This window comes from Chiloscyllium punctatum, chromosome 25 (genome assembly GCF_047496795.1).
Source record: "Chiloscyllium punctatum isolate Juve2018m chromosome 25, sChiPun1.3, whole genome shotgun sequence".
Lineage (NCBI taxonomy): Eukaryota > Metazoa > Chordata > Chondrichthyes > Orectolobiformes > Hemiscylliidae > Chiloscyllium > Chiloscyllium punctatum.
In genome coordinates, this window is record NC_092763.1 from 49,634,330 (window position 1) to 49,660,414 (window position 26,085).

Below are 26,085 nucleotides of genomic sequence, written 5' to 3' on the forward strand. Positions count from 1 at the left end.
AGAGGTTGAAACTTGAAGGGAGATTCGGTAGCTTGTGATGGCACCTGTAGCCAAATAGTTAATGTTTGCCTATACAGGTGGACGCAACAAGTTAAGAAAATATGAAAGACAAAGAGAGGTTTCTTGATCCTCTGCAATTATAGGGCTTGCCTGGTCTCTTTTAGCACAACAGTAGTTTATTTCTGAACATTTTCTGTCTTGCACTCCCTTCTGACTGAAAACTGATGGTCTTGGAGTTCTTCCTGGGGGTTCTGCAAAAATAACTTTTGCAATCTGTCTTTATCACAACCAAAGCAAAATGGCTGTTTTGGTAATTTGAAATGAGCCACTGTTCCACCAGGCAAAGATATTAATTGAAGTCCTTTTCAGTCTCTTGTTCTCCCAGAAACTTGAATTATCACACCTTCAGAAGGAATCCCTGTGTTGTCCAAAGATTAAGGAGATTATGTTGTTCCTTCCTTTCTCTTTACGTTGAGATGAAACAGTTCAATAGAGTTTGAACTAGCCCAAAGTAACAGACTAGTCAGCTGTGAAATTCACCTTGAAAGGAGTTTTAAACTTAACTTAGAGGCTTTTCCCCACCAAAGTTACCAATTTTAAACCAAAGTGTTGTTTCTAAACTTTTTTCTTAAAACTCTGATCAAGACTGCACAGTAAGAGGAAAGTATTGCTTCCCCTGCCATTTATGATCAAGTTGTAGTCCATCTACAGAATATGCTCAGCAACTCTCTCCATCTTCAGATTGCATATTTCATCATTTTAAACTCTAAAAAGGATGGCAGTGCAGAGGAATAATATCTCAGTTTCTGCTAAGGAAATAAAGAAGTAGATTATCATTCTCCTATTCACTGTTAAGACTAGAAGGAAAGAACCACATCAATTTTTAATAAAAGTAGAGGTAAAGCTAGACAAATGTACATCAAAGTGTCTATAGTTATCACAGATGTTGAAACTCATATTACTATTGCAGTTACAACAAATTCTTTGATTAAGATCTAAAGTGACACTTCCACTAAAGCTAGTTAGAAGTAAGAAATATATTTTTACTTAATGATGGAAATTAAAATTCAACGATCCTTTACAGCACCTTCCAAATTCCATGACTGCTTCCATCTGAAAGAACCAGGGTAGCAGGTACATGGGAACACTACCATCTGTAAGCTCCCCCCCACACCACTCACTATCCTGACTTGGAGATACATTGTCATGTTGTTGGGTTAAAATCCAGGAATTCTCTGCCTGATGGCATTGTGGGACTATCTACAACATGTCGACTGCAGCAGTTCAACAAAGCAGATCACCACCATCTTCTCAAGGGTAACTAGTGATGGGTAATAAGTGCTGACCCAGCTAGTGCCACCAATATCTCACGGGTGAATAAAGAAAAATGCATGAGAAGGAAAGGTCACTGAAAACAGATCTGCTTAATGCAGCAATGTTATAGAGAGTCATAGAGTCATAGAGATGTACAGCACAGAAACAGACTCTTCGGTCCAACCCATCCATGCTGACCAGATATCTCAACCCAATCTAGTCCCACCCACCAGCACTCTGCCCATATCCCTCTAAACCCTTCCTATTCCTATACCCATCCAGATGCTTTTTAAATGTTGCAATGGTATTAGCCTACACCACTTCCTCTAGCAGCTCATTCCATACATGTACCACCCTCTGCTTGAAAACATTGCCCCTTAGGTCTCTTTTATATTTTTCACCTTTCACCCTAAACCTATGCCCTCTAGTTCTGGACTCACCCACCCCGGGAAAAAGCCTTTGTCTGTTTATCCTATCCATGCCCCTCATGATTTTATAAACCTCTATCAGGTCACCCCTCAGCCTCCTAGCCTATTCAAACTCTCCCTATAGTTTAAATCCTCCAACAATGGCAACATCCTTGTAAATCTTTTCTGAACCCTTTCAAGTTTCATAACATCTTTCCGATAGGAAGGAGACCAGAACTGCATTCAATATTCCAACAGTGGCCTAACCAATGTCCTGTACAGCCGCAACATGACCTCCCAACTCCTGTACTCAATACGCTGACCAATAAAGGAAAGCATACCAAACGCCCTCTTCATTGTCCTATCTACCTGCAACTCCTCTTTCATGAAGCTATGAACCTGCACTCCAAAGTCTCTCTGTTCAGCAACACTCCCTAGGACCTTACCATTAAGTGTATAAGAGTTGATAAGATTTGCATTCTCAAAATGCAGCATTTATCTAAATTAAACTCCATCTGCCACTTCTCAGCCCATTGCCCCATCTGATCAAGATCCCATTGTAATCTGAGGTAGCCTTCTTTGATGCCCAATACACCTCCAATTTTGGTGTCATCTGCGAGCTTACTAACTAAACCTCTTAAGCTCACATCCAAATCATTTATATAAATGATGAAAAGTAGTAGACCCAGTCCTGATCCTTGTGGTACTCCACCAGTCACAGGCCTCCAGTCTGAAAAACAACCCTCCACCACCACCCTCTGACTTCTATGTTTGAGCCAGTTCCGTGTCCAAATGGCTAATTCTCCTGTATTCCATGAGATCTAACCTTGCTACCCAGTCTTCCATGGGGAACTTTGTCAAATGCCTTACTGAAGTCCATATAGATCACATCTACCACTCTGCCCTCATCAATCCTTCTGTTACTTCTTCAAAAAAAAATGCAATCAAGTTTGTCAGACATGATTTCCCACACACAAAGCCACAATGACTACCCCTAATCAGTCCATTCCATTCCAAATACATGTAAATTCTGTCCTTCAGGATTCTCCAACAACTTGCCTAGCACCAACGTCAGGCTCACAGGTCTATAGTTCACTGGCTTTTTCTTACCACCTTTCTTAAATAGTGGCACCACATTAGACATTCTCCAGTCTTCCGGCACCTCACCTGTGACTATCAATGATACAAATATCTCAGCAAGAGGCCCAGCAATCACTTCCCTCGGTTCCCACAGAATCCTCGGGTACACCTGATCAGGTTGTGGGGATTTATCCACTTTTATGCGTTTCAAGACATTCAGCACTTCCTCCTCTGTAATATGGACATTTTTAAGATGTCACCATCTATTTCCCACATTCTATATCTTCCATGCCCTTTTTCACAGTAAACATTAATACAAAATACTCGTTTAGTACCACCCCCATCTCCTACGGCTCCACACAAAGGTCGCCTTGCTGATCTTTGAGGGGCCCTATTCTCTCCTTGTCCCCTTTTGTTCTTAATGTATTTGTAAAAACCCTTTGGACTCTCTTTAACTCTATTTGCCAGAGCTATCTCATATCCCCTTTTTGCCCTCCTGATTTCCCCCCTTAAATATACTCCTACTGCCTTTATACTCTTCCAAGGATTCACTTGATTTATCCTGTCTATACCTGACATATGTTCCTTCTTTTTCTTAACCAAACCCTCAATTTCTTTAGCCATCCAGTATTCCCTACAGCTACCAGCCTTTTCTTTCACCCTAACCCAGAATATACTGTCTCTAGACTATCGTTATCTCATTTCTGAAGCCTTCCCATTTTCCAGCTGTCCCTTTACTTGCATATATCTGCACCCAATCAGCTTTTGAAAGTTCTTGCCTAATAGCGTCAAAATTGGCCTTTCTCCAATTTAGAACTTCAACTTTTAGATCTGATCTATCTTATTCCACACTATTTTAAAACGAACAGAATTATGGTCGCTGGCCCCAAAGTGCTTTCCCACTGACACCTCTGTCACCTGCCTTGCCTTATTTCCCAAGAGTAGATCAAGTTTTGCACCTTCTTTAGTAGGTACATCAATATACTGAATCAGAAAATTTTGATGCATGCACTTAAATTCCTCACCATCCAAACCCTTAACACTATGGCAGTCCTAGTCTATGTTTGGAAAGTTAAAGTCTCCGACCATAACCATCCTATTATTCTTACAGATAACGGAGATCTCCTTACAAATTTGTTTCTCAATTTCCCTCTGACTATTTGGGGGTCTATAATACAATCCCAATGAGGTGATCATCCTTTTCTTATTTCTCAGTTCCACCCAAATAACTTCCCTGGATGTATTTCCTGGAATATCCTCCCATAAAAACGCCACTCCCCCTCCTCTCTTGCCTCCCTTTCTGTCCTTCCTGTAGCATTTGTATCCTGGAACATTAAGCTGCCAGTCCTGTCCATCCCTGAGCCATGACTCTGTAATTGCTATGATATCCCAGTCCCATGTTCCTAACCATACCGAGTTCATCTGCCTTCCCTGTTAGGCCTCTTGCATTGAAATAAATGCAGTTTAATTTATCGGTCCTACCTTGTTCTCTGCTTTGTCCCTGCCTGCCCTGACCACTTGACTCGTCTTTGTTCTCAACTGTACCAGTCTCAGATTGAAATCTTTCCTCACTATCTCCCTGGGTCCCACCCCCACCTTACTAGTTTAAATTCTCCTGAGCAGCTCCAGCAAATCTCCCTGCCAGTGTATTAGTCTCCTTCTTATTTAAGTACAATCTGTCCTTCTTGTACACGTCACTTCTACCCCAAAAGAAATTCCAATGATCCAAAAATGTGAATCCTTCTCCCATATACCAGCTCCTCAGCCATGCATTCATCTGCTCTAACCTCCTATTCCTGCCCTCGCTAGCTTGTAGCACCATAGTAATCCATATATTACTACTCAAGGACCTCCTTTTTAAATTCTTGCCTAACTCTCTCTAATCTCCCTTCAGAATCTCAACCTTTTCCCTTCCTATGTCGTTAGTTCCAATGTATACAATGACCTCTTGCTGGCCCCTCTCTCCCTTGGGAACATTCTGCACCCTTGCGGAGACATCCTTGATCCTGACACTAGGGAAGCAACACACCATTCTGATTTTTCGCTGCTGGCCACAGAAACATCTGACTGTACCTCTGACTAGAGAGTCCCCTAACACAATTGATCTCTTGGAACCCTGATGTACCCCTCATTGCATTAAAGCCAGTCTCAATACCAGAAACTTGGCTGTTTGTGCTACGTTCCTCTGAGAATCCATCACCCCCTACATTTTCCAAAACAGCATACTTGTTTGAAATGGGGATAGCCACAGAAGACTCCTGCACTACCTACCTCCCTCTCTTACCTTTCCTGGAGTTAACTCATCTATATGACTGTATCTGCGACTTTTCTCCCTTCCAATAACTGCCATCCATCACATCCCCTTGCTCTTGTAAATTCCTCATTGCCTCCAACTGTCTCTCCAACCAATCCATTCAATCGGATAGGATTTGCAGCGAACAGCATTTATTGCAGATATAATCCTCAGTAACATGTAAACTCTTCCTAAACTCCCACATCCGACAAGAACAGCATATCACTCCACTAAAGGCCATTTTTGCTTCTTTCAATCTACAGACCCAGAAGATAGCACTATCTTATTCCTCTATAAAACATTATTCCAGGTTAAATTAATACTTACGGCTTATACTTTTAAGTTTAATCAATAAAACATACAATCAAGAAAGAACCCACTCTACTCACTACTGCAGACTTACTGGAAGGCCCCGCAAAAGTATTCACTTATCTGTTTCTGTGCTGTGACCTCTCCCAAACAGGATCCTCCAAGATTAGTTGTGAATTTCACTGCTTGTTCATTTTCCCTGACGCACGCCAATGTCCAGCGATACATGAATTCAAACAGCAAAGGCAGTAACTGTACAGGCTCACTGCTGTGTCAGTTTGCAGTGTGGGTTTATTTTCCTCTGTTTCTCTCCTGCACTGACCTCACCATGTGCTTACTTTGTTTGTTCCTTTCCCTTTTAAAATTGCTGTTTTGACTTTTCGTAATTCAACAAATCTTAGCAATTCGAGATTACCATCTCACTAATCTCAAAACAAGGACAAATGTATGGAATAACTCTAAATTACTAAATAATTCTTGAAGTTTGGATTCCAAGGTAACACATGTACAGATCATGTAATTTATTTAGTTCCATCTTCTGTGCTTGATCTTCAGTGAAGTTCCAAGTGTTTGTTCATTCAAGGCCGAGTTCTTGCAAAATACTGCTTATTGGAAGCATTAAACTGGGTCAGGTTAAAAAGAACATGGTAGAGTAAGATATGTTACTTCCTTCAATATTCCCCGTTGTATTTCATAGTCATTTCTCCCTCTGAGCATTCCTGATTCCTGATGAATGGCTTTTGCTCCTCAGATGCTGCAGTCCTCACTTTTGCCTATTTCTCCCTCTGAGTCTAGCCTCTGGGACCATCGATTTAAATCACTGGGTGGAATTTTCCCATTTTTAGTTCAAGGCTTTTGCTGAGTGAGATTTTATTGTGCCCAGTCCACTATGGCTCTCAGCAGCTTTCCTTATGAAATCTTTTGCCCCTCCCCTCACTAATTATGCATATGGGCTATTTGGTGCCTTCTACTGGCAGAGAGACACAGATGCTCACCACTGCTGGCACGGCCTGGGATGCACTCTACTGATGACATATTTAAAGCCCAGCTGCAAACCTATTCAGACACCACAAGCCAGGAACTGCCTCTCATTCTGGGGTGTTCAACCATTATCACTGAGAATGTAAGGAGAGCTCACACCCCCACTTTGCTGTAGGAAGCGCTGTAGAAGGAATGGTGGAGTGGAGGATTGGGTCAGTCCTGTGTTTGGAGTTAAAAGCAATGCATAGCAGTGCAAGAAGGACGACGACTTTCTGTGCTCTGCAAGGGTAAATACCAGAATCTTCCCTCTGCTACCTCACGCTCACAGGGCTACCACTCACTCTAACTTTGTCACTGCACATGCAAGTCATCCAGATTCATGGACAACTCTCAGAATTGGATATAGAATGACTCTTACTCTCCACCCAAACAAATAATGCTTCCTACTCTCCGGACCTCCTACTCCCTCACTGTCATCATGACCCTGATGGGAAAAATGATCTGGAAATCAAACCCCACTACTTCATGAGTCACCGCCAATGTGAAAAGTGATTAACTTAAATACTGGGATAGTTCATTTCTGTCTGCGACCACTATCTAGGATAAAAGAAACTCACATCAGGTGTCAGCAATGAGCAAAAAACCAAAAACCTGTTTACTATAATGAACATGCTCTTATATATGGGACAATTGATTATTAATTAATAATATGGAAACTTAAATTATATTTTGGATTAGTGGTGCTGGAAGAGCACAGCAGTTCAGGCAGCATCCAAGGAGCAGCAAAATCAACGTTTCGGGCAAAAGCCCTTCATCAGGAATAAAGGCAGAGAGCCTGAAGCATGGAGAGATAAGCTAGAGGAGCTTATCTGGTTTTCAGCTTCTGCAGTCATTGTTTTTACCTAGTTGATTTTAATCTTAAATTATAGCCCATCTAAATGAAGTACACATTAGTTCACAAATAAGATGGACAGGACAGATAAGACACTCTGTCAGATATATGGTAGGTGGAAAACATCTAGGCAAAAAGTGACAAATTCTGTGGATCAAGAATCCAAAGCACAAGGGAAACTGAGGTGACTTTTCACAATTTCTTTTGGTTTTTCATGATCATATTATATAGTTGACTGTGGTGATCCTCCATTTGGTAGCTGGTCTGTTGAACTAAGTCTTGGCTTGAGTTAGAAATGCTCTTTCTTTGCAGAGTTTTTGATGGCTATTTATTTTCCACTCACTGATGAGGACAGAGTGATCATAATGTGGCAGACTTGTGAAGGAGTGAGTCAAGTGCTCTGTCTGCTCTCAGTTCTGAGTCAAACTGCAGCTTTAAACCAATCCAACTCGTGTTGCGTGTCAACTTCTTTTTTCTCAAAAAAAATCTTATATCAGCATGTCTCTCAAATTTATCACATCCAGCTTCTTAAAAAAAAGTCGTTGTGTAACTTGTAAGTAACCATTATTCCAATATTCCTTCAAGTTGCAATAACAAAAAAAAATTTCTCTACCCTAACCTTTTCGCAGTCAAGCATTTCAAACTTCTATTTTTAAGTTTATAATTCAAACAAAACACGTCATTCTTATATAACTCAAATCTTGGAAAGATTAAATGCCATTTTTAAATGTGTTTTATCTCAAGACAAACATTACATGTATACAATAAAACACACAAAATATCATATTCCTTCACTCATACTCATTCATACCCAAATTACTTATGATGTGAAAAAAATTAGATGTAATTTTGGAACTTGAGTCTGAATTTCATTTGATAGTCCATAGAATAAAAAACTGAGTTAGGTTTTCCACCACTACTTCAACAGCATCGATCCTCAAAAGAATAGCTTCTGGAAATAGGTTTTTCCTCTCCTTAACAAGAAGGACATAAAGGTGTTCTGTTTTCATTTTTAGCAAAGGTGTAACATATTGAATGACACTTCAAAAGATGGGTGTAGGTCTTACAGGTGTTATTTATATGCAGAGGCTTGCTATTATCTAACAGATATGACATATTTTACAGAACTGCACATCCTTATTATGCCTTGCCCAAGTAAAATACCTGGAGAAAGTGAGGACTGCAGACGCTGGAGATCAGAGTCAAGAGTGTGGTGCTGGAAAGCACAGGTCAGGCAGCATCCGAGGAGCAGGAAAATTGACGTTTCAGGCATAATTCCTGATAAAGGGCTTATGCCCAAAACGTCGATTCTCCTGCTCCTCAGATGCTGCCTGACTCGCTGTGCTTTTCCAGCACCACACTCTTGACAAGTAAAATTCCTGTTTATCGATACTTAAGATCTCCATTTTCCTAGATGTCCCACCACAGACATTTCATGGGCTCCTCTGCAATATCTCCTTAAGCTATCTGGGCATTACCACTAACTATTTTTTGGTCATTCATGGGATGAGGATATCACTGGCTAGGCCAACATTTATTGCCCATCCCAAATTGCGTGGGGGGCAGTTAAGAGTCAATCACATTCCTATGGGTCTGGAGTCACTTGTAGGCCAGATCAGGGAAGGATGGTAGTTTCCTTCCCCAAAACACATTCGTGAACCAGATGGGTTTTTCTGATAATCACTGATGGATTCATGGACATCATTAGATTCTTAATTCCAGAATTTATTGAATTCAAATTCTATCGTCTGCTGTGGTGGGATTCAAACCCAGGTCCCCCGAACATTATCTAGGATTCCTGATTAAAAGTCCAATGATAATACCACGAATGAACAACTGTCCATTACTTGTCTGCAGATCTGTGAGAATGTCTCCACTTCCTCATCAGAACTTCATTTTTCACATAATAACACTGTAGAACTCAGTCAGCCTCACTTTCAATATGGGCTGATTGTGTGTTAACTTAGAGTCATAGAGTCAGAGATATACAGCACAGAAACAGTCCAACTCGTCCATGTCGACCAGATCGCATAAGACCATAAGACACAGGGGCAAATATTAGGCCATTCAGCCCATCGAGTCTGCTCCACCATTCAATCATGGCTGATCAGTTTCTCAACCATATTCTCCTGCTTTCTCCCCATAACCCTTGATCCCCTTGACAATCAAGAACCTATCTATCTCAGTCTTAAAAATGCTCAATAACCTGGCCTTATGCGGCAATGAATTCCAAAGATTCACTACTCTCTGACTGAAAAAGCTTCTCTTTAGCTCCATTCTAAAAGGTATTCCCTTTATTCTAAGGCTATGCTCTCAGATCCTAGTCTCTCCCACCAATGGAAACATCTTCCCAACATCCACCCTGTCCAGGCTATTCAGTATTCTATAGGTTTCAATTAGATTTGCTCTCATCCTTCTAACCTCCATCGAATATAAACCCAGAGTCCTCAAATGTTTCTCACATGTTACGTTTTTCATTTCTGGGACCATTCTCGTGAACCTCCTCTGAACACGCTCCAGGGCCAGTACATTCAGGGTCAGACCACAGCCTTACAGAGCCTCAGAAGTACATCCCTGCTTTTATATTTAAATCTTCTCAAAATAAATATAAATTCCGCCCCATTTACCAGCATTTGGCCCATATCTCTCTAAACCCTTCCTATTCATATATCCATCCAGATGCCTTTTAAACATTATAATTTGGAGACGCTAGTGTTGGACTGGGGTGGACAAAGTTAAAAATCACACAATACCAGGTTATAGTCCAACACGTTTATTTGGAAGCACTAGCTTTAAGAGCGCAGCTCCTTCATCAGGTGGTTGTGGAGGATAAGATTATAAGACACAGAATTTATAGCAAAAGATTACAGTGTGATATATTGAAAAAGGCCAATATATAATTTCAGTTACATCACACTGTAAAATTTTGCTACAAATTCTGTGCCTTACAATCTTATTCTCCACAACCACCTGATGAAGGAGCAGCGCTCCGAAAGCTAGTGCTTCCAAATCAACCTGTTGGACTATAACCTGGTGTTGTGTGATTTCTAACTTTTAAACGTTGTAATTGTGTCAGCCGCTGCCACTTCTCTGGCAGCTCATTCCATACATGCTCCACCTCTGCATGAGAACATTGTCCCTTAGGTCCTTTCAAATCCTTCCCCTCTCACCCTAAACCTATGCCCTCAAGCTTTAGAACTTGGGACTCTACTTATCCCATATATTAAAGTGTTGACTCTCTCAAATGCAAAGGCATGGATCCTTAGACTCTGGCAGGACCTTTGAGATCCAAGCAATAGACAGCATTTCTTTACAGCATAGAAGTTACCCCTTTCTGGAAGTCACCCCCTTCTGTAAAGTTATTTGCACCACTTCAATTTGACTGTTGTAGGGCTGAAAGGCAAGTCAGCCGATTTCTATACAATAACAAATATACTTAAAAGTAATTATATAATTTATAAAAATGTGTAATAATCAGAAGGTGGTCTTTAATCCTTGAGAATTCCCTCACTAAAGCTACTCGGACACGAGGAAACCCACTGGATATCAAAACAATTCAGAATTGGAACTCCAGAGTGTGAATCTGACCTCTCTCCCCTCCACACTGTGACATTCAGGCAATACCTGGAATGCTACCAGTCAGCCACTCATTCCATTTGCTAATTAAGTACTTCAATATTTCATTTATTCAGTCAATGCTGGCATTTATTACCCATGCATGTTTGACATCGAGAAGGTGGTGGTGAGCTGCCTATTGAACCGCTGCAGTCTTTGGGGTGTAGGTATAATGCTGGTAGGGAGGGAATTCCAGGATTTTGGCACAGTAACAATGAAGGAACAGTGATATATTTCCAAGTCAGGATGGTGAGTGGTTTGGAGGAGAAATTGCAGGTGGTGTATCTACTGGAGTGCAGCTTCATAGTTCCTTGAAAGTTATGATGCAAGTAGGTCAGACAGTGAAGAAGGCATTTGGTATGCTTTCCTTTATTGGTCAGAGCATTGAGTATAGGCATTGGGAGGTCATGCTGCGGCTGTAGAGGACATTGGTTAGGCTACATTTGGAATACTGTGTGTAATTCTGGTCTCCTTCCCATTGGAAGGATGTTGTGGAACTTGAAAAGGTTCAGAAAGGTTTACAAGGATGTTGCCATGGTTGGAGGATTTGAGCTATTGGGAAAGGCTGAATAGGCTGGGGCTGTTTTCCCTGGAGCATCAGAGGCTGAGGGATGACATTATAGAGGTTTATTAAATCACAGGGTGAATAGACAAGACCTTTTTCCTGTGGTGAGGGAGTCCAGAACTACAGTGTATAGGTCTAGGGCGAGAGGGAAAAGATATAAAAGAAACCTAAGGGGCAATGTTTTCACACAGAGGGTGGTGCATGTATGGAATGAACTGCCAGAGAAAGTGGTGGAGGCTAATACAATTACAGCATTTAAAAGGTATCTGGGAATACGAAGGGTTTAGCGGGAAATGGGCCAACTGCAGGCACATGAGACTAGATTAGGTTAAAATATCTGTTCAACATGGACGAGTTGGACCTAACTGTCTGTTTCCGTGGGGTACTCCATGACTCTATTTAGGTGGTGAAAGTCACAGGTTCGGAAGGTGCTGCCTAGGGAGGAAGGTGCGAAGGAATATTTTCCATTTAACATGTTGATTAAACAAACACAATATAAATATACATATTCATATTTCTCTTCTTCATCTTCAACTGACTTTTCTGGTGAAGTATTGCATAACCAAGGAATAAATGCATTTACTTTCAACCTTCTTTTCCTTACAGCACTGCACATATTCAGCAACAGACATAAGTTGCAATGATGCATAAAGGCGGGGAGGTTCAGCCAACACATTTGTAATGCACCTTCCCAGACATTAGTTCGGGATCTTTAACAGCACCCTTAGCATTAGAATATGAAAAACCTTTCTTCTATATTTCTTGGTCTCACATATCCTATTGTTTCTTCAAATAGAATTAATAATTAGACATGTGACAAATATCACTCTGAGCTGAGTCCTAACATTATTATTTTTTCATAGGTTTGCACCTTCACGTAAAACAGAAGGAACCTTGATTAAAAACAATGGGCGATATTTTTAAAACATTATTACGTTTAGGGTTGATTTGCAATGAAGAAACCATAACTCACTTGCACTGAATCTAAGCACATAGGAAAGCCCTTTGTTTTCTCCTGGCCAAGAATGATTTTTGCGCAGTGCTTGGCTCCTTTTTCATTCAGTAACAGGTGCTGGGCCCTATTGTAACACGAGACTCAAGCTGCAAACATGTGGAATCTGTGTAGAATTCATTTTTGAGGAACAGTGTGGTTAAACCTACAGCAGATCTCAGGCAGAATTTTTTAAGGCTGCCTTTGCTGCTTTTCAATTCCCTGCAGCTTCCATCATTTATTCACTTAGAGCATGGTCAGCAAATAGAGAACCGTGCATCAGTTAACTGCTCCTGTAAAGAACACATATATTGTGTAAAACATTCTGACTTAAGCACTAGAGAAGTAGCATCTCAATTTTTCAAAATATCACAATGAGTTCTAGATTAAAGAACTATTCTTACATTGTTTGATGAATGTTTTAGTTAGAGGGATACACCTCAGAGATTTATTGCATTATAAATATATTATGTCGGGTAAATATTTGAAAACTCTGCTTATACAATGGGCGAAGATATTTACAATGTTGTCACCCAGCAATGAGTAAGAATTTCAAGGAACCTCACAAATAATGTACTTAGACAACAGATAGCAACTCAATAAGAACCTAATAAGATTAACTTGTATCAAGTATCTCCCACTGAACGTAATTGGATGAAGAAGCAGAAATATTAGCATGACACTTAAAAGATTGAGTCAACTTTAAAACGTTTGTATTACTTAAGTAACATCTCCTCATTAAAAGTTAGGAGATCGACACTGCATGAAAATAGGTTTTGGAAACGTTTGAAGGTAAAGAGAGAAAAGAGTTTCAGTGATCAGGATTGAGAAAGCTGAAGAGTCTTCCAACCTGAAGACAGTGTCAGGGAAAAGGCGGACGGAGGAGAGAATAGTCTCAGGGCTGAATCTTAAGTGACAAATTTCGTGAGTTCCATGGAGGTATCTCTCTACTAGACCAAACAGATTTTCTCATGCTATCTTACCAAACTCACCTCAACACTGATGCACATGCCCTTGTTTTGTATTTTCCCATTCATCCTTGATGGAAATACTCACTAATACAGGGATACCCTGCGACCCCTGGCACCTGATCCATATTTAAAACATAGTCCAGTGCTGCCCAGCATAGTTCCTGACATTTTTCTCAGATGTGAAAAACAAAAGAATATTAGAGCCCTGGTTTGGGGACAGCGACCAGTGGATCCTTGGTAGATGGGATGGTATAGAGGAGGGTCGAGACTGTGGTGCTGGAAAAGCACAGCAGGTAGTCAATGTGAATTTATTCTTCACATGCCAGAACTTCTACCTCTTATTCACAATGCATTCAGTCTTTTGTCTTCTGCGGGGGTGCTAGTGGAATCTACATTAGTCTCCCATACAGTTTATTAATTTTGAGGTTGTAGTAATTGTCATAAGCTTCTAATACTGCTTTGAATTTTTCATAGAGATGTACAGCATGGAAACAGACCCTTCGGTCCAATCCGTCCAGGCTGACCGGATATCCCAACCCAAACTAGTCCCACCTGCCAGCACCCGGCCCATATCCTTCCAAACCCTTCCTATTCATATACACATCCAGATGCCTCTTAAATGTTGCAATTGTATCAGCCTCCACCACTTCCTCTGGCAGCACATTTCATACCCTTACCAATATCTGTCTGCAATAGTTGCCCCTTAGGTCTCTTTTATATCTTTCTTCTCTTACCCTAAACCTATGCCCTCCAATTCTGGACTCCATGACCCCAGGGAAAAGACTTTGTCTATTTATCCTATCCATGCCCCTCATTATTTTGTAAACCTCTATAAGGTCACTCCTCAGCCTCCGACACTCCAGGGGAAAACAGCCCAGCCTGTTCAGCCTCTCCCTATAGCTCAAATCCTTCAACCCTGGTAACATTTTTGTAAATCTTTATTGAACCCTTTCAAGTTTCACAACATCTTTCCGATAGAAAGGAGACCAGAATTGCACACAATATTCCAACAGTGGCCTAACCAATGTCCAGTACAGGCGCAACATAGCAAATGTGGTTCCCTTGTTCAAGAAGGGGAGTAGGGATAACCCTAGTAACTATAGGCCGGTGAGTCTCACTTCTGTTGTGGGCAAAGTTTTAGAGAGAATTGTAAGGGATAGGATTTATGAACATATGGATAGGAATAATGTGATCAAGGATAGTCAGCATGGTTTTGTGAAGGGCAGGTCGTGCCTCACAAACCTTATTGAATTCTTTGAGAAGGTGACTAAGTAGGTGGACGAGGGTAAAGCGGTAGATGTGGTTTATATGGATTTTAGTAAGGCATTTGATAAGGATCCCCATGGTATGCTACTGCAAAAAATACGGCGGTATGGCATTGAGGGTGAGTTGGAGGTTTGGATTAGGAATTGGCTGGCTAGAAGAAGACAGAGACTAGTAGTTGATGGTAAAGGTTCATCTTGGAGTGCAGTTACTAGCGGTGTTCCGCAAGGATCTGTTTTGGGACCACTGCTGTTTGTCATTTTTATAAATGACCTGGAGGAGGGGCTAGAAGGTTGGGTGAGCAAGTTTGCAGATGATACGAAAGTCGGAGGAAGTTGTTGACAGTGAGGAAGGATGTGGCAGGTTACAGCGGGATATAGATAAGCTGCAGAGCTGGGCAGAAAGGTGGCAAATGGAGTTCAATGTAGGTAAGTGTGAAATGATTCACTTTGGTAAGAGTAACAAGAAGATGGGGTACTGGGCTAATGGTCGGATACTTGGTCGTGTGGATGAGCAGAGGGATCTTGGTGTCCATGTACACAGATCTCTGAAAGTTGCCACCCAGGTAAATAGTGCGATGAAGAAGGCATATGGCGTACTGGTTTTTATTGGTAGAGGAATTGAGTTCCGGAGTCCTGAGCTCATGTTGCAGTTGTATAAGACTCTGGTGCGGCCGCATCTGGAGTATTGTGTGCAGTTTTGGTCGCCATACTATAGGAAGGATGTGGAGGCACTGGAACGGGTGCAGAGGAGGTTTACCAGGATGTTGCCTGGTATGGTAGGAAGATCGTATGAGGAAAGGCTGAGGTACTTGGGGCTGTTTTCATTGGAGAAAAGAAGGTTTAGGGGTGACTTTATAGAGGTGTACAAGATGATTAGGGGTTTAGATAGGGTTGACCATGAGAACCTTTTTCCACGTATGGAGTCAGCTATTACGAGGGGGCATAGCTTTAAATTAAGGGGTGGTAGGTATAGGACAGATGTTAGGGGTAGATTCTTTACTCAGCGAGTCGTGAGTTCATGGAATGCCTCTCCCTCTTTATGGACATTTAAACGGCCATTGGATAGGCATATGGAGGATAGTGGGCTAGTGTAGGTTAGGTGGGCTTGGATCGGCGCAACATCGAGGGCCAAAGGGCTTGTACTGCGCTGTATTTTTCTATGTTCTATGTTAACGTGACCTCCCAACTCCTGTACTCAAAACTCTGACCAATAAAAGAAAGCAAACCAAACGCCTTCTTCACTATCCTATCTACCTGTGACTCCACTTTCAAGGAGCTATGAACCTGCACTCAAAGGTCTCTTTGTTCAGCAATACTCCCTCGGACTTTACCATTAAGTGTATAAGTCCTGCTAAGATTTGCTTTCCCAAAATGCAGCACCTCGCATTTATCTGAATTAAACTCCATCTGTCACTTCTTAGCCAATTGGCCAATCTGGTCTAGATCCTGTTGTAATCTGAGGTAACCCTCTTCGCTGTCCACTACACCTCCAATTTTGGTGGCATCTGCAAACTTACTAACTGTACCTCTTATGCTCGCATCCAAATCATTTATGTAAATGACAAAAAGTAGAGGGCTCAGCACCGACCCTTGTGGCACTCCACTGGTCACAGGCCTCCAGTCTGAAAAACAACCCTCCAGCACCACCCTCTGTCTTCTACCTTTGAGCCAATTCTGTATCCAAATGGCTAGTTCTCCCTGTATTCCATGAGATCTAACCTTGCTAATCAGTCTCCCATGGGGAACCTTGTCGAACACCTTACTGAAGTCCATACAGATCACATCTACTGCTCTGCCCTCATCAATCCTCTTTGTTACTTCTTCAAAAAACTCAATCAAGTTTGTGAGACCTGATTTCCCACGCACAAAGCCATGTTGACTATCCCTAATCAGTCCTGCCTTTCCAAATACATTTACATACTGTCCCTCAGGATTCCCTCCAACAACTTGCCCACCACCGACGTCAGGCTCACTGGTCTATAGTTCCCTGGCTTGTCCTTACCACCCTTCTGTAACAGTGGCACCACGTTTGCCAACCTCTAGTCTTCCGGCACCATGTTTCACTTATTCCTTGGCAAGCAATAACAGCATTTGCTACACTTGCATTTGTGTACAGAAGTGCATTTAGTTGTTCAGATTCTGCCTTAGTTTCCAGTTTGGAAGCTATTCTATACAACAATAATTATTTGCTCCAGGATCTCCTAACTTTGTATTTAATTTGGCCATGAGAGAGAACTTGCATGTTCCAGGCTGAAGACCCAGGAAATTGTTAATCAAACAATTTGAATGATAAACATTGAGCAATTTAAAGAAACATGCAATTCTGCTCCAACACAGAATCATATACACCAGTTTTATGGTCTGTGGTAAAACTGAAGAACTGAATTTCTACACTTCTAATCTCTGCATATTTAAATAACAAAATAAAAAATCACTGTTTAAAAATTGAGAAATTTAACAATCAAGCTTTATGAAATTGCACCTTCAGAGCCTGTGCCATTATTTAGTAGAAAGTACAACAAAATCCCATTTGGACCTCACACAAGGTGTAATTTTCTCAAAGCCTTTTACAGTGAGACTCTGTGTAACGACTCTGTCATCATCTCTTCAATTGATTGCCTATTAATGATGTTACCTCAAAAGTATAATTGGATTTCCATATTGTTCTGCAGATGTGCAGATTTCCAAAGTTACACTCATTTTTCGGTGGAACAGTGACTGTGACATTTTCACCATTATTACCATTGTAAAACCTGAGACAATTCAAACAGAGCTCAAGGAGTTTATTAGTAAGAATAAAAAAAACTAGCAAACACCTAGAAGAGCTGAATAACATGAATGATGTGCAAATATGCAGGTAACATTATAAGGTATAGCTAAGGATAGAATTGGACCAGCAAGAGCCTTGAGATAATGCCAGTGAATATAAAGGATTCAGCACGTTCCCAAGATCAAGGTCCAAAGTGGCATTGTTGCAGAAGCAAATTTGGACTTAATGAGAGGAACATAAAATATATTTAGAACATAATTCCTCAAATGCACAACCCACACATATTCAAACTGAACTTCATTTGCCACTCTCTAGCCACCAGACTAATCCATTGATTCAATAGAAGAATCATCAAACAGACATTAGTATCCTTCCTGAAGCCAGCTCCATGGCCATTCAGGCAACACTCCTGGAAAATCAACTACAATGGACCAGACATTTCCCCAGATGGTTGAAAATCACCTGGTCCTGTTTTTGCAACTTGCAAATGTGTTCCAGACAGGATAAAGAAAACTTAACAAAGATATTCTGAAGCTCTCCTTGACATGCAGCAACATTGACATTAATGATTGTGAGCAGCATGCTACCAATTGTTCAAAACAAAATCAATTTATCCATCAAGCTTTGAGACACAACACGTTAATGATGATGCAGAATGGCAGCAGAGAAAGAACAAACCCTGCATTTCAGCTGTCATCACCTCACCTTGTGGTACAATACTCCAATGTTTCCTCACGCTGTGAGGTTCTGCACACCATACACCGATCGCAGTACTGACTTTTGGTTCCGGATGCTGCTATCATGTTCTCATAGCTGGAACAAGTTATGAATGTTTGTTTTAAATTGTGAATTTTTTTTGTGGCAGAATGCCATACATCTACTTTTTGACTTGATTTGATTTGATTTATTATTGTCAAACATACTGTGCGCTAACCAGACAAATCATAGTTTTCATACTGCTTCCATTTTTTGCCAATTCCAATTCTGCTCAAAGAATGCCTCTTAAAACTAAGTTCCTCTGGACTCAAAGGTCTGCTTTGACATTGAGCCATGATTGCAGAAGGATTCTGTTCAGTTCTTTTTCTTAAGATTCTTACACACTTGATGCAACTGCAATATGCCAACTTCTGTGAACAGCCAAAATTTATTAAGAAAGTACAAGCTTTGGAGGAATCTGTAATACTCTTTGCAAGACTTTCAGAGCCATGAAAAGAGATCTCTCTGATCAAAGGGACCGGTTCTTCCTTTATACAAATTCTTTACATCACAGTCAGTAATGCCCATAAGACAACCCCCAGCCATTCCCCCACAGTCACATGCCACTCAAGTCACAACACAGTGACCTGATTATCCCCAGAAACAATATCATTTAGATCGTTCCTTAATGGCAAGATCTGGTGTAAATAGTTTTTTTAAAAATTCTGACTATACCCTGCAATTTAAGTGCAATGTTCTTATTGATTCTGAATAGGAGATGATAATGTAAATTTATTCTGAATAGTAGGAGATGGCAATGTAAGTTTTTTTACGATACACCTGCAAGACAGAAAAACATACCACCCTACCTCTGGAGCATCCAATTTCTTCAAAGTCAGCAGAGCAAATTAACCCCTTAACATCTCACTCTCTGGTCTATATTGAGTGAAATCCTCTTAGCTGATCACTGTGCATGGAATCTTGAAATGGCTGCATGCCCATGTGGGACCTCTCAAACCTTGATTGACAAATGCATTAATGCTATTAGAGTCATATGGCAGAGAAACAGGCCTTCCAGCCCACCACGTCTGTGCCAACCAACAAACACCAAACTACATTAATCCCATTTACTTGTACTTGTTTCAAAGGCTACCATATCCTGGCATTTTCAGGACTCATCCAGACGCTTTGTAAACGTTGCAAGAATACCCGCATTCATTATCCTCTTAGACAGCACCCTCAATATTGTTACCTTTCTCTGGATTAAAAAAAATCCTCAGATCTCTTCTAACCCATTTACTCCTCACATCTAACTTAGGCCCACTGGTCTTGGACACGCTTGCCATGGAGAAAAGATTCTCACGATCTACCATATCTATGCCTCCCATAATTTTGTATACCTCAATCAGATCCCCCTCAGCCTTCTTCGCAACAAACCCAGCCTATCCAGTCTCTTCTCATAACTGAGACCTTCCATCCCCGGCAACATCTTGGTGAACCTCCTCTGCACCCACTCCAGCGCAATCACATCCTTCTGATAGTGTGGTGACCAAGACTGTAGTCTATTTGCAGCCTAACCTGTAGTTGAGAAAGTTGTATCTTGGTCCTACATTCTATCCCCCAGCTAATGAAGGGAAGAACCTCATTCTTTTCAGGATTAAGTTCCATCTGCCATTGCATAGAATCACAAAATTCCCACACTGTAGAAAGAGGCCATTCAGTCTTTGAGTCTGCACTGACCCTCCGAAAAGCATTCCACCCAGACCCAGCTGCCTATTCTATTCCCATAGCCCCACATTTACCTTGGCTCACCCAATCTAGCCTGTGTATCGCTAGACAGTATGGAGCAATTTAGCATGGCCAATCCATCAACCTGGCATATGTTTGGACTGTGGGAGGAAAACAACGCACCTGGAGGAAACCTTTGCAAACTCCACAAAGTCACCCAAAGCTGGAATTGAACCCAGGTCCCTGGCGCTGTGAGACAGCAGTGCTAACCACAAAGCCACCACTACCCCACCTTCTTCATTGTCAACAACACCACCACTTTCATGTTGTCTGCAAATTTAATAAATATACCTTCCATATTCATATCCAAGTCATTAATGTACATAATAAACCACAAGGGTCTCAGCATTGAACCCTATGGTACATTGCTGGTCAAAGGCTTTTAGTCATAAAAACAATCCTTTACCATCATCCTTTGCCTCATATTCATAAGCCAACTTTAGATCCAGTTTGCCAACCTGCTTTGGATTCCATGAGCCTTTACCTTTTGGATTAATGTTCCACGTGGCTCCTTGTCAAAGGCCTGAGAACTTGGAGTGGGAGGGGAAATATCCAGTGGTTGTGTAAAACTTGGGCAGAGGTTGAACAGCTCGGAGCTAAATTAAAAGGCAGAACCAAAAAGGTAATAATCTCTGGATCACTACCTGAGCCACGAGCTAATTGGCACAGGGTCAATAAGATTAAGCAGGTAAATGCGTGACTCAAAGATTGGTGTGGGAGAAATGGATCTGAAATCATGGGGTATTGGCACCTGTGCTGGGGAAGAATGGGCCTGTTTTGATGGGACAGTCTTCATCTGAACTGTGCTGGGACCAGAGTCCTAGCAAATCACATAACTAAGGCTGTAGACAGGGCTTTAAACTAAATTAGCTGGTATGACATAGCAGGAATCACGGCTGAAAGGGGATCAGGATTGGGAGCTGAATATTCAAGGAGAGACATCCTATCGAAAAGAGAGGCAGATGGGGTGGGGTTGCCTTATTAGTAAGAAATGAAATTAAATCAAATCAATAGTAAAAAACTAAGTAGCGTCAGATGGTACAGAATCTGTGGGATAGAATTGAGGAACTGCAAAGGCGAAAAAACCATAGTCAGAATTATGTACAGGTTTCCAAATAGTAGTCAGGAGCTGGGGTGCAAGATACACCAGGAGATAGAAAAGATGTGTAGGAAAGGCAAAGTTACAGTGTTCATGGGTGATTTCTATATGCAGGTAGACTAGGAAAATCAGGTTGGTAGTGGAATGCAAGAAAAGAAATTTGTGGAATGTCTACGAAATGGCATTTTGGAGCAGCTTGTGGCGGGGTCCACCAGGGAACAAGCAATGCTGGATTTAATGATGTGCAATGAGGCAGACTTGATAAGGAAGCTTTAGGTAAAGGAAGCCTTAAAAAACAGTGATCATCATATGATTGAACTTACTATGTAATTTGAGAGGGAAAAGACTGAATCAGGGGTAACAGTATTCCTCCGGGTGTTCTAGTTTCCTCCACAATGCAAAATATGTGCAGGTCAGCTGAATTGGCCATGCTAAATTGCCCATAGTGATAGGTGCATTAGTCAGGGGTAAATGTAGGGGAATGGGTCTGGGTGGGTTACTCTTCGGAGGGTCGGTGTGGAAGTGTTGAGCCGAAGGGCCTGTTTCCATACTGTAAGGTATCTAATCTAATCTAAAGCCTGTCAATTGCACTACCATCAATATATTTATTCACCTTTGCAAAAACTCAACTGAATTAGTCAGGCCAGATCTCCTTCTAACAAATCACGCTGATGATCCCTCATTAATCCCGACCTTCCTTGATTAATCCCTGCCTTTTTAAGTATTGATTAATCCCGGTTGTAAATTTGCTCGCTGAGCTGGTAGATTTGTTCTTAGACGTTTGGTCACCATGCTAGGTGTTACCCAACATGGTGATGAAACATCAGAGAACAAATCTACCAGTTCAGCTAACAAATTTACAACCTGATCCACAACCTGAGCTACAAATCCTCTCCAAAATCTCATTGATTAATACTATTCCTCAGAATTATTTCCAATAATTTCCCTATCACTAACTTCAGACTAACTGGTTTGTAATTGCCTGATGAGAAATATTCATCTAAGACCGATGCAATTTGTGCCAGATCACACCAGTTCATCTTGTCTCCTTGTGATGAGATCAGTGCTGCTGCCAAGCAGTAAACTTTGCCAACATAGCTGGTTTCCCCCAGGTGCAGTGCACTGTTTACTGTACACACATTGCAGTGAGAGGGCCATTTCATAATGCAACTGTCTTTATCAAAAGAAAAGCATTCCATTTCATCAAGTGCAAGTTACCTGTGATCGTCAGTGCCACATCCTAGAGGTCCACACCAGGTATCCTAGGAGCAGCCGGGATGCCTACATCCTTGAGAACTCTCAAGTTCCTGATGATTCTGTTACACAATCTCTGTACTTAGGCTGAGTGTAGATATAATGCAGCCCTTTCTTTGAACAGAGCTATGATGGAGCAGAAGATAGACCTCCTAAAGATGTGGCTCTGATGTTTGTGTTAGTCTGCAGGGACCCTGCTGTACACCCCAGACAGGGTATACCAAATATTCCTTGCATGCAATGCTCTACAAAATGACCATTGATAAGAAGGAACATCTCCTTCACCATGATGGAGCACCACAGCATCAGGCCCAATTTGACAAATGGATGGCTGCTTCCAATAGATATCAGTTGGATGCAGTGATCAGCTGTTGACTGTAAATCTGCTGCTGCTCAGCAGGTAAGTGGTCCCTGTCAGCTCCCAGAAGCAAATGTAACTTTTGTTTGTTTTTTTTTCACTTTTGCTGAACAGAAGTGATTGTCTCCAACCATTTGAAGGCTCTCCAATAAATGATGATCCCAGATTGAACAATGAGAAGATGTTATTAGAAGCTAGGCATTGGGAAAAGAATAGCACTTCCTTAAGACAGGATTCTCAGATGAGATGACACCAAGAACAGAGAACATAGAACAAAGAACAGCATAGCACAGTGTAGGCCATTTGGCCCTTGATGTTGTGCCAATGTTTTATCCTACTCTAACATCAAACTAACCTACATGCCCATCATTTTACTATCATCCATATGTCTATCCAAGAGTTGTATAAATGTCCCTAATGTATCTAATTCTATTACCACCGCTGGCAGTGCATTCCACGCACCCGTACAGAACCTACCTCTGACATCTCCACTAAACCTTCCTCTAATCACCTTAAAATTAAGCCCACTTGTGATAGCCATTTCTGCCATGGGAAAAAGTCTCTAGCAATCCATCATCTTGTACATCACTATCAAGTCGCTTCTCATCCTTCTTCACTCCAATCAGAAAAGCCCTAGCTCCCTCAAACTTTCTTCATAAGACATGCCTTCCAGTCCAGGCATTCCTGATGAAAGGCTTTTGCCCGAAACGTTGATTTCGAAGCTCCTTGGATGCTGCCTGAACTGCTGTGCTCTTCCAGCACCACTAATCCAGAATCCAGCATCCTGGTGAATCTCCTCTGCACCCTTGCTAAAGCTTCCACATTCTTCTTATAATGAAGAGACCAGAATGGAAAACAATATTCCAAGTTCGAGCCAATTCAACTGAAACAGTCTGTTGTTGAATATCGTGCCAACACTTATTGTCTACCTTCATACATAAAGATTGGTCATTTGAACTCAGTGTTGGGTTGCTGCACATGATATCACACATTAGCAGAAGTTAATGTCATCAGTAGATGATGCAAAGATTGTGGAAAACTACATTAAAATCTAACTTAAAAGTAAAATACAAGAGAAACCAATCAGATCCTCACCAATAACCCAATAAAGAGACTACAACTACTCCAGTCGGATTCTGGTTGAATATTCAATAATTTCAATATAAAATAGATTTAAATCAAAACATTTAAGCTGCAAAATATTCAAATTGTATTCCAAATAAAATTGGCAACTCACAAGTCAAAGAAAAAACAAATAGATCTCTAGGTATAAATGCTAATGCCATGTTTGGATAAAGATTAAATGGGTATACCCAGTACAGGGCTCTTGCAACACAATGGCAGTGTCTCTATCTCTGAGCCAGCTGGCTAAGGTTCAAGTCCCATCTGTTCCGTATCTGTGTAATAATACTGCAGAGCAGGTTGATCAAAAAATATTTATGTGAGATTAGCACCAGAGATGAGATTATGTCCAGTGTACTGTAACTATCATTCAAATTAGAACTAGCAGCTTGAAAAGACAACTTAGTTTCCAATCCCCTTACATTGTAAACTAGCCATCTTATCCAGCTGAGTGTTACAGTAATTTTCTCAATCCTTTTGGAAGTCTTCAAAATGTAGTAACATTTTATGACCTAAAGGAGAGTAAGAGTGACCATGTTTTACGATCAGAGAAAGGAGTTAATATTTCTACCTTTAATAACATTAGTAAGACAAACTAGTTTAACAATTCTCATAAAAGTGTATACAAAATAGCCCACTTCAATTTTTTCTCAAGCTGAGGTAATCTCACAACAGCAGTCTTGTGCCTTTCACAATTACCTTATTCTTGGTTTAAAGCTGCAGCTCTGAAAAGCAAGGGTGTGTAGAATGTCCCTCAAAAACATTGTTGGCATTTGATTTTTATCTCTCTTCAGTCTTTAGAGAGTTTGCATAAACAAATCTAGCACTTAGGGTAAATTACAGACTAATTTTCCCAAAAGTGTAAAACATTTGATACTTGATGTCTGTCCGGATCAGAAAATTACCACAGTGACGTTAGGGCTAAAGAGCTTTTAACTTTTGTCAGGTTATAGGTTCATCATGTTGGAATGAGTTAAATTCAGCAATTCAATAACGGACCCAAGTGATAAACATAGCCTTTATAGTTTATGATTCCACCATTGATCTTAACATGACCTTGTAAATCTCCAACCCACAAAAATGTACTAATCATTTCAGTGTATAATTCTACAATCAAACATGTATATCTATACAGTATGTGATAGCCATTCCTTTGGACAGCAGACAGAATGGTAGAAATCATATCCAAATAGTAGTTAACAGGTTGCAAGCCAAAAACATTTAATGCACATTACACAGGCATGCAGTCACATTCAGCGGCAGAGGTCGAGTTCATTTCAATGTGTTCACCTTAATTTGATCAAACTGAGCCCCTCAAATCACCAGTCACTTATTTTACTGAAGTGTAGTTCATCATTACTTCTCTGTACTTTTTTTCTTGTTCCTAGTAATCTCTATATAATGTAGAATTACAGAATGATACACAAAAAGAGGTTATTTTCCCTATGCTGGCTGTTTAAACAAGCTGACCAATTAGTCCCATTTCCCTCCTCTTTATCATAGCCTTGCAAATTTCTCCAATCCATTAATTTATACATTTATTTTTGAAAGTTACTGTTTAATTTGTCTCCAACACCAACTAATGCCATACATTTCAGATCATAGCAATACGCTACACAAAATACTTCTTTCTTCTGGTGCTTCCGGTTAACTTGTCAATGACCTCAAAATTGGGTCCTTTGGTTACTGACTCTCCTGCCATTGGATTCATTTTCTCATTATTTGTAGCATCAAAATCGTTCATGATTGTGAACACTTTTCACCTTCCCTGCTGTAAGGAGAACACCGCCAATTTTTTTCATTTTTTAAAAATCTCTATAACTGAAGTTGCTTATCCCAGGCACTCGCCTGTATGAGTCTTCATAAAGTCTGTTAATATTTTCCTGTTTATAATATTTCCAAGTTTTGTGTCATCTGAACGCTTAAAATTATACCCTATGTACTCAATATTGTCTGTGAGAGACAATTGCATATTTCTCTCCAGTCTTAAAAGAGAGCAGTTCACCATTAACTCTGAATTCTGTTCCTTAACCATTTGCAAACTAATGCAGCATGTTTAATCCCATTGCCTTTAAAATGTCTCTTATATGACACTTTACTCTGAATAACTCAAGACCAGACGACATTCTCCCATTGATACACTTTAGGATCCTCCAGAAATGCCACTGCAATGATTCTGCAGGAATTGAGCAGGAAGTTTAATCTTACTCACTTCAGATAGTTATTTCGGATATAAGAAAGATGAAAAGCATGTCTAAATCCTGGATAAATATGCAATTAACACCCACCAAATTCCCCAACCATCCAACTCCTGC

General features: G+C 40.8%; 1 protein-coding gene across 6 annotated transcripts in view; it reads right to left on the reverse strand.

Moving 5' to 3' along the window:
• The window catches only part of LOC140495928 (synaptotagmin-like protein 2), a 110,468-nt gene that overhangs the window by 77,257 nt on the left and 7,126 nt on the right, over positions 1-26,085 (reverse strand). The window contains exon 1 of one of the 6 annotated variants that reach the window (XM_072595236.1): positions 24,193-24,210. The exons of 4 other annotated variants lie outside the window; for them this stretch is intronic. The gene's annotated coding sequence lies outside the window, so the exon portion shown is untranslated. Of the gene's footprint in view, positions 1-18,158; positions 18,177-24,192; positions 24,211-26,085 lie in introns of those variants that run through there. One more of the 6 variants, XM_072595235.1, reaches the window with a different exon arrangement.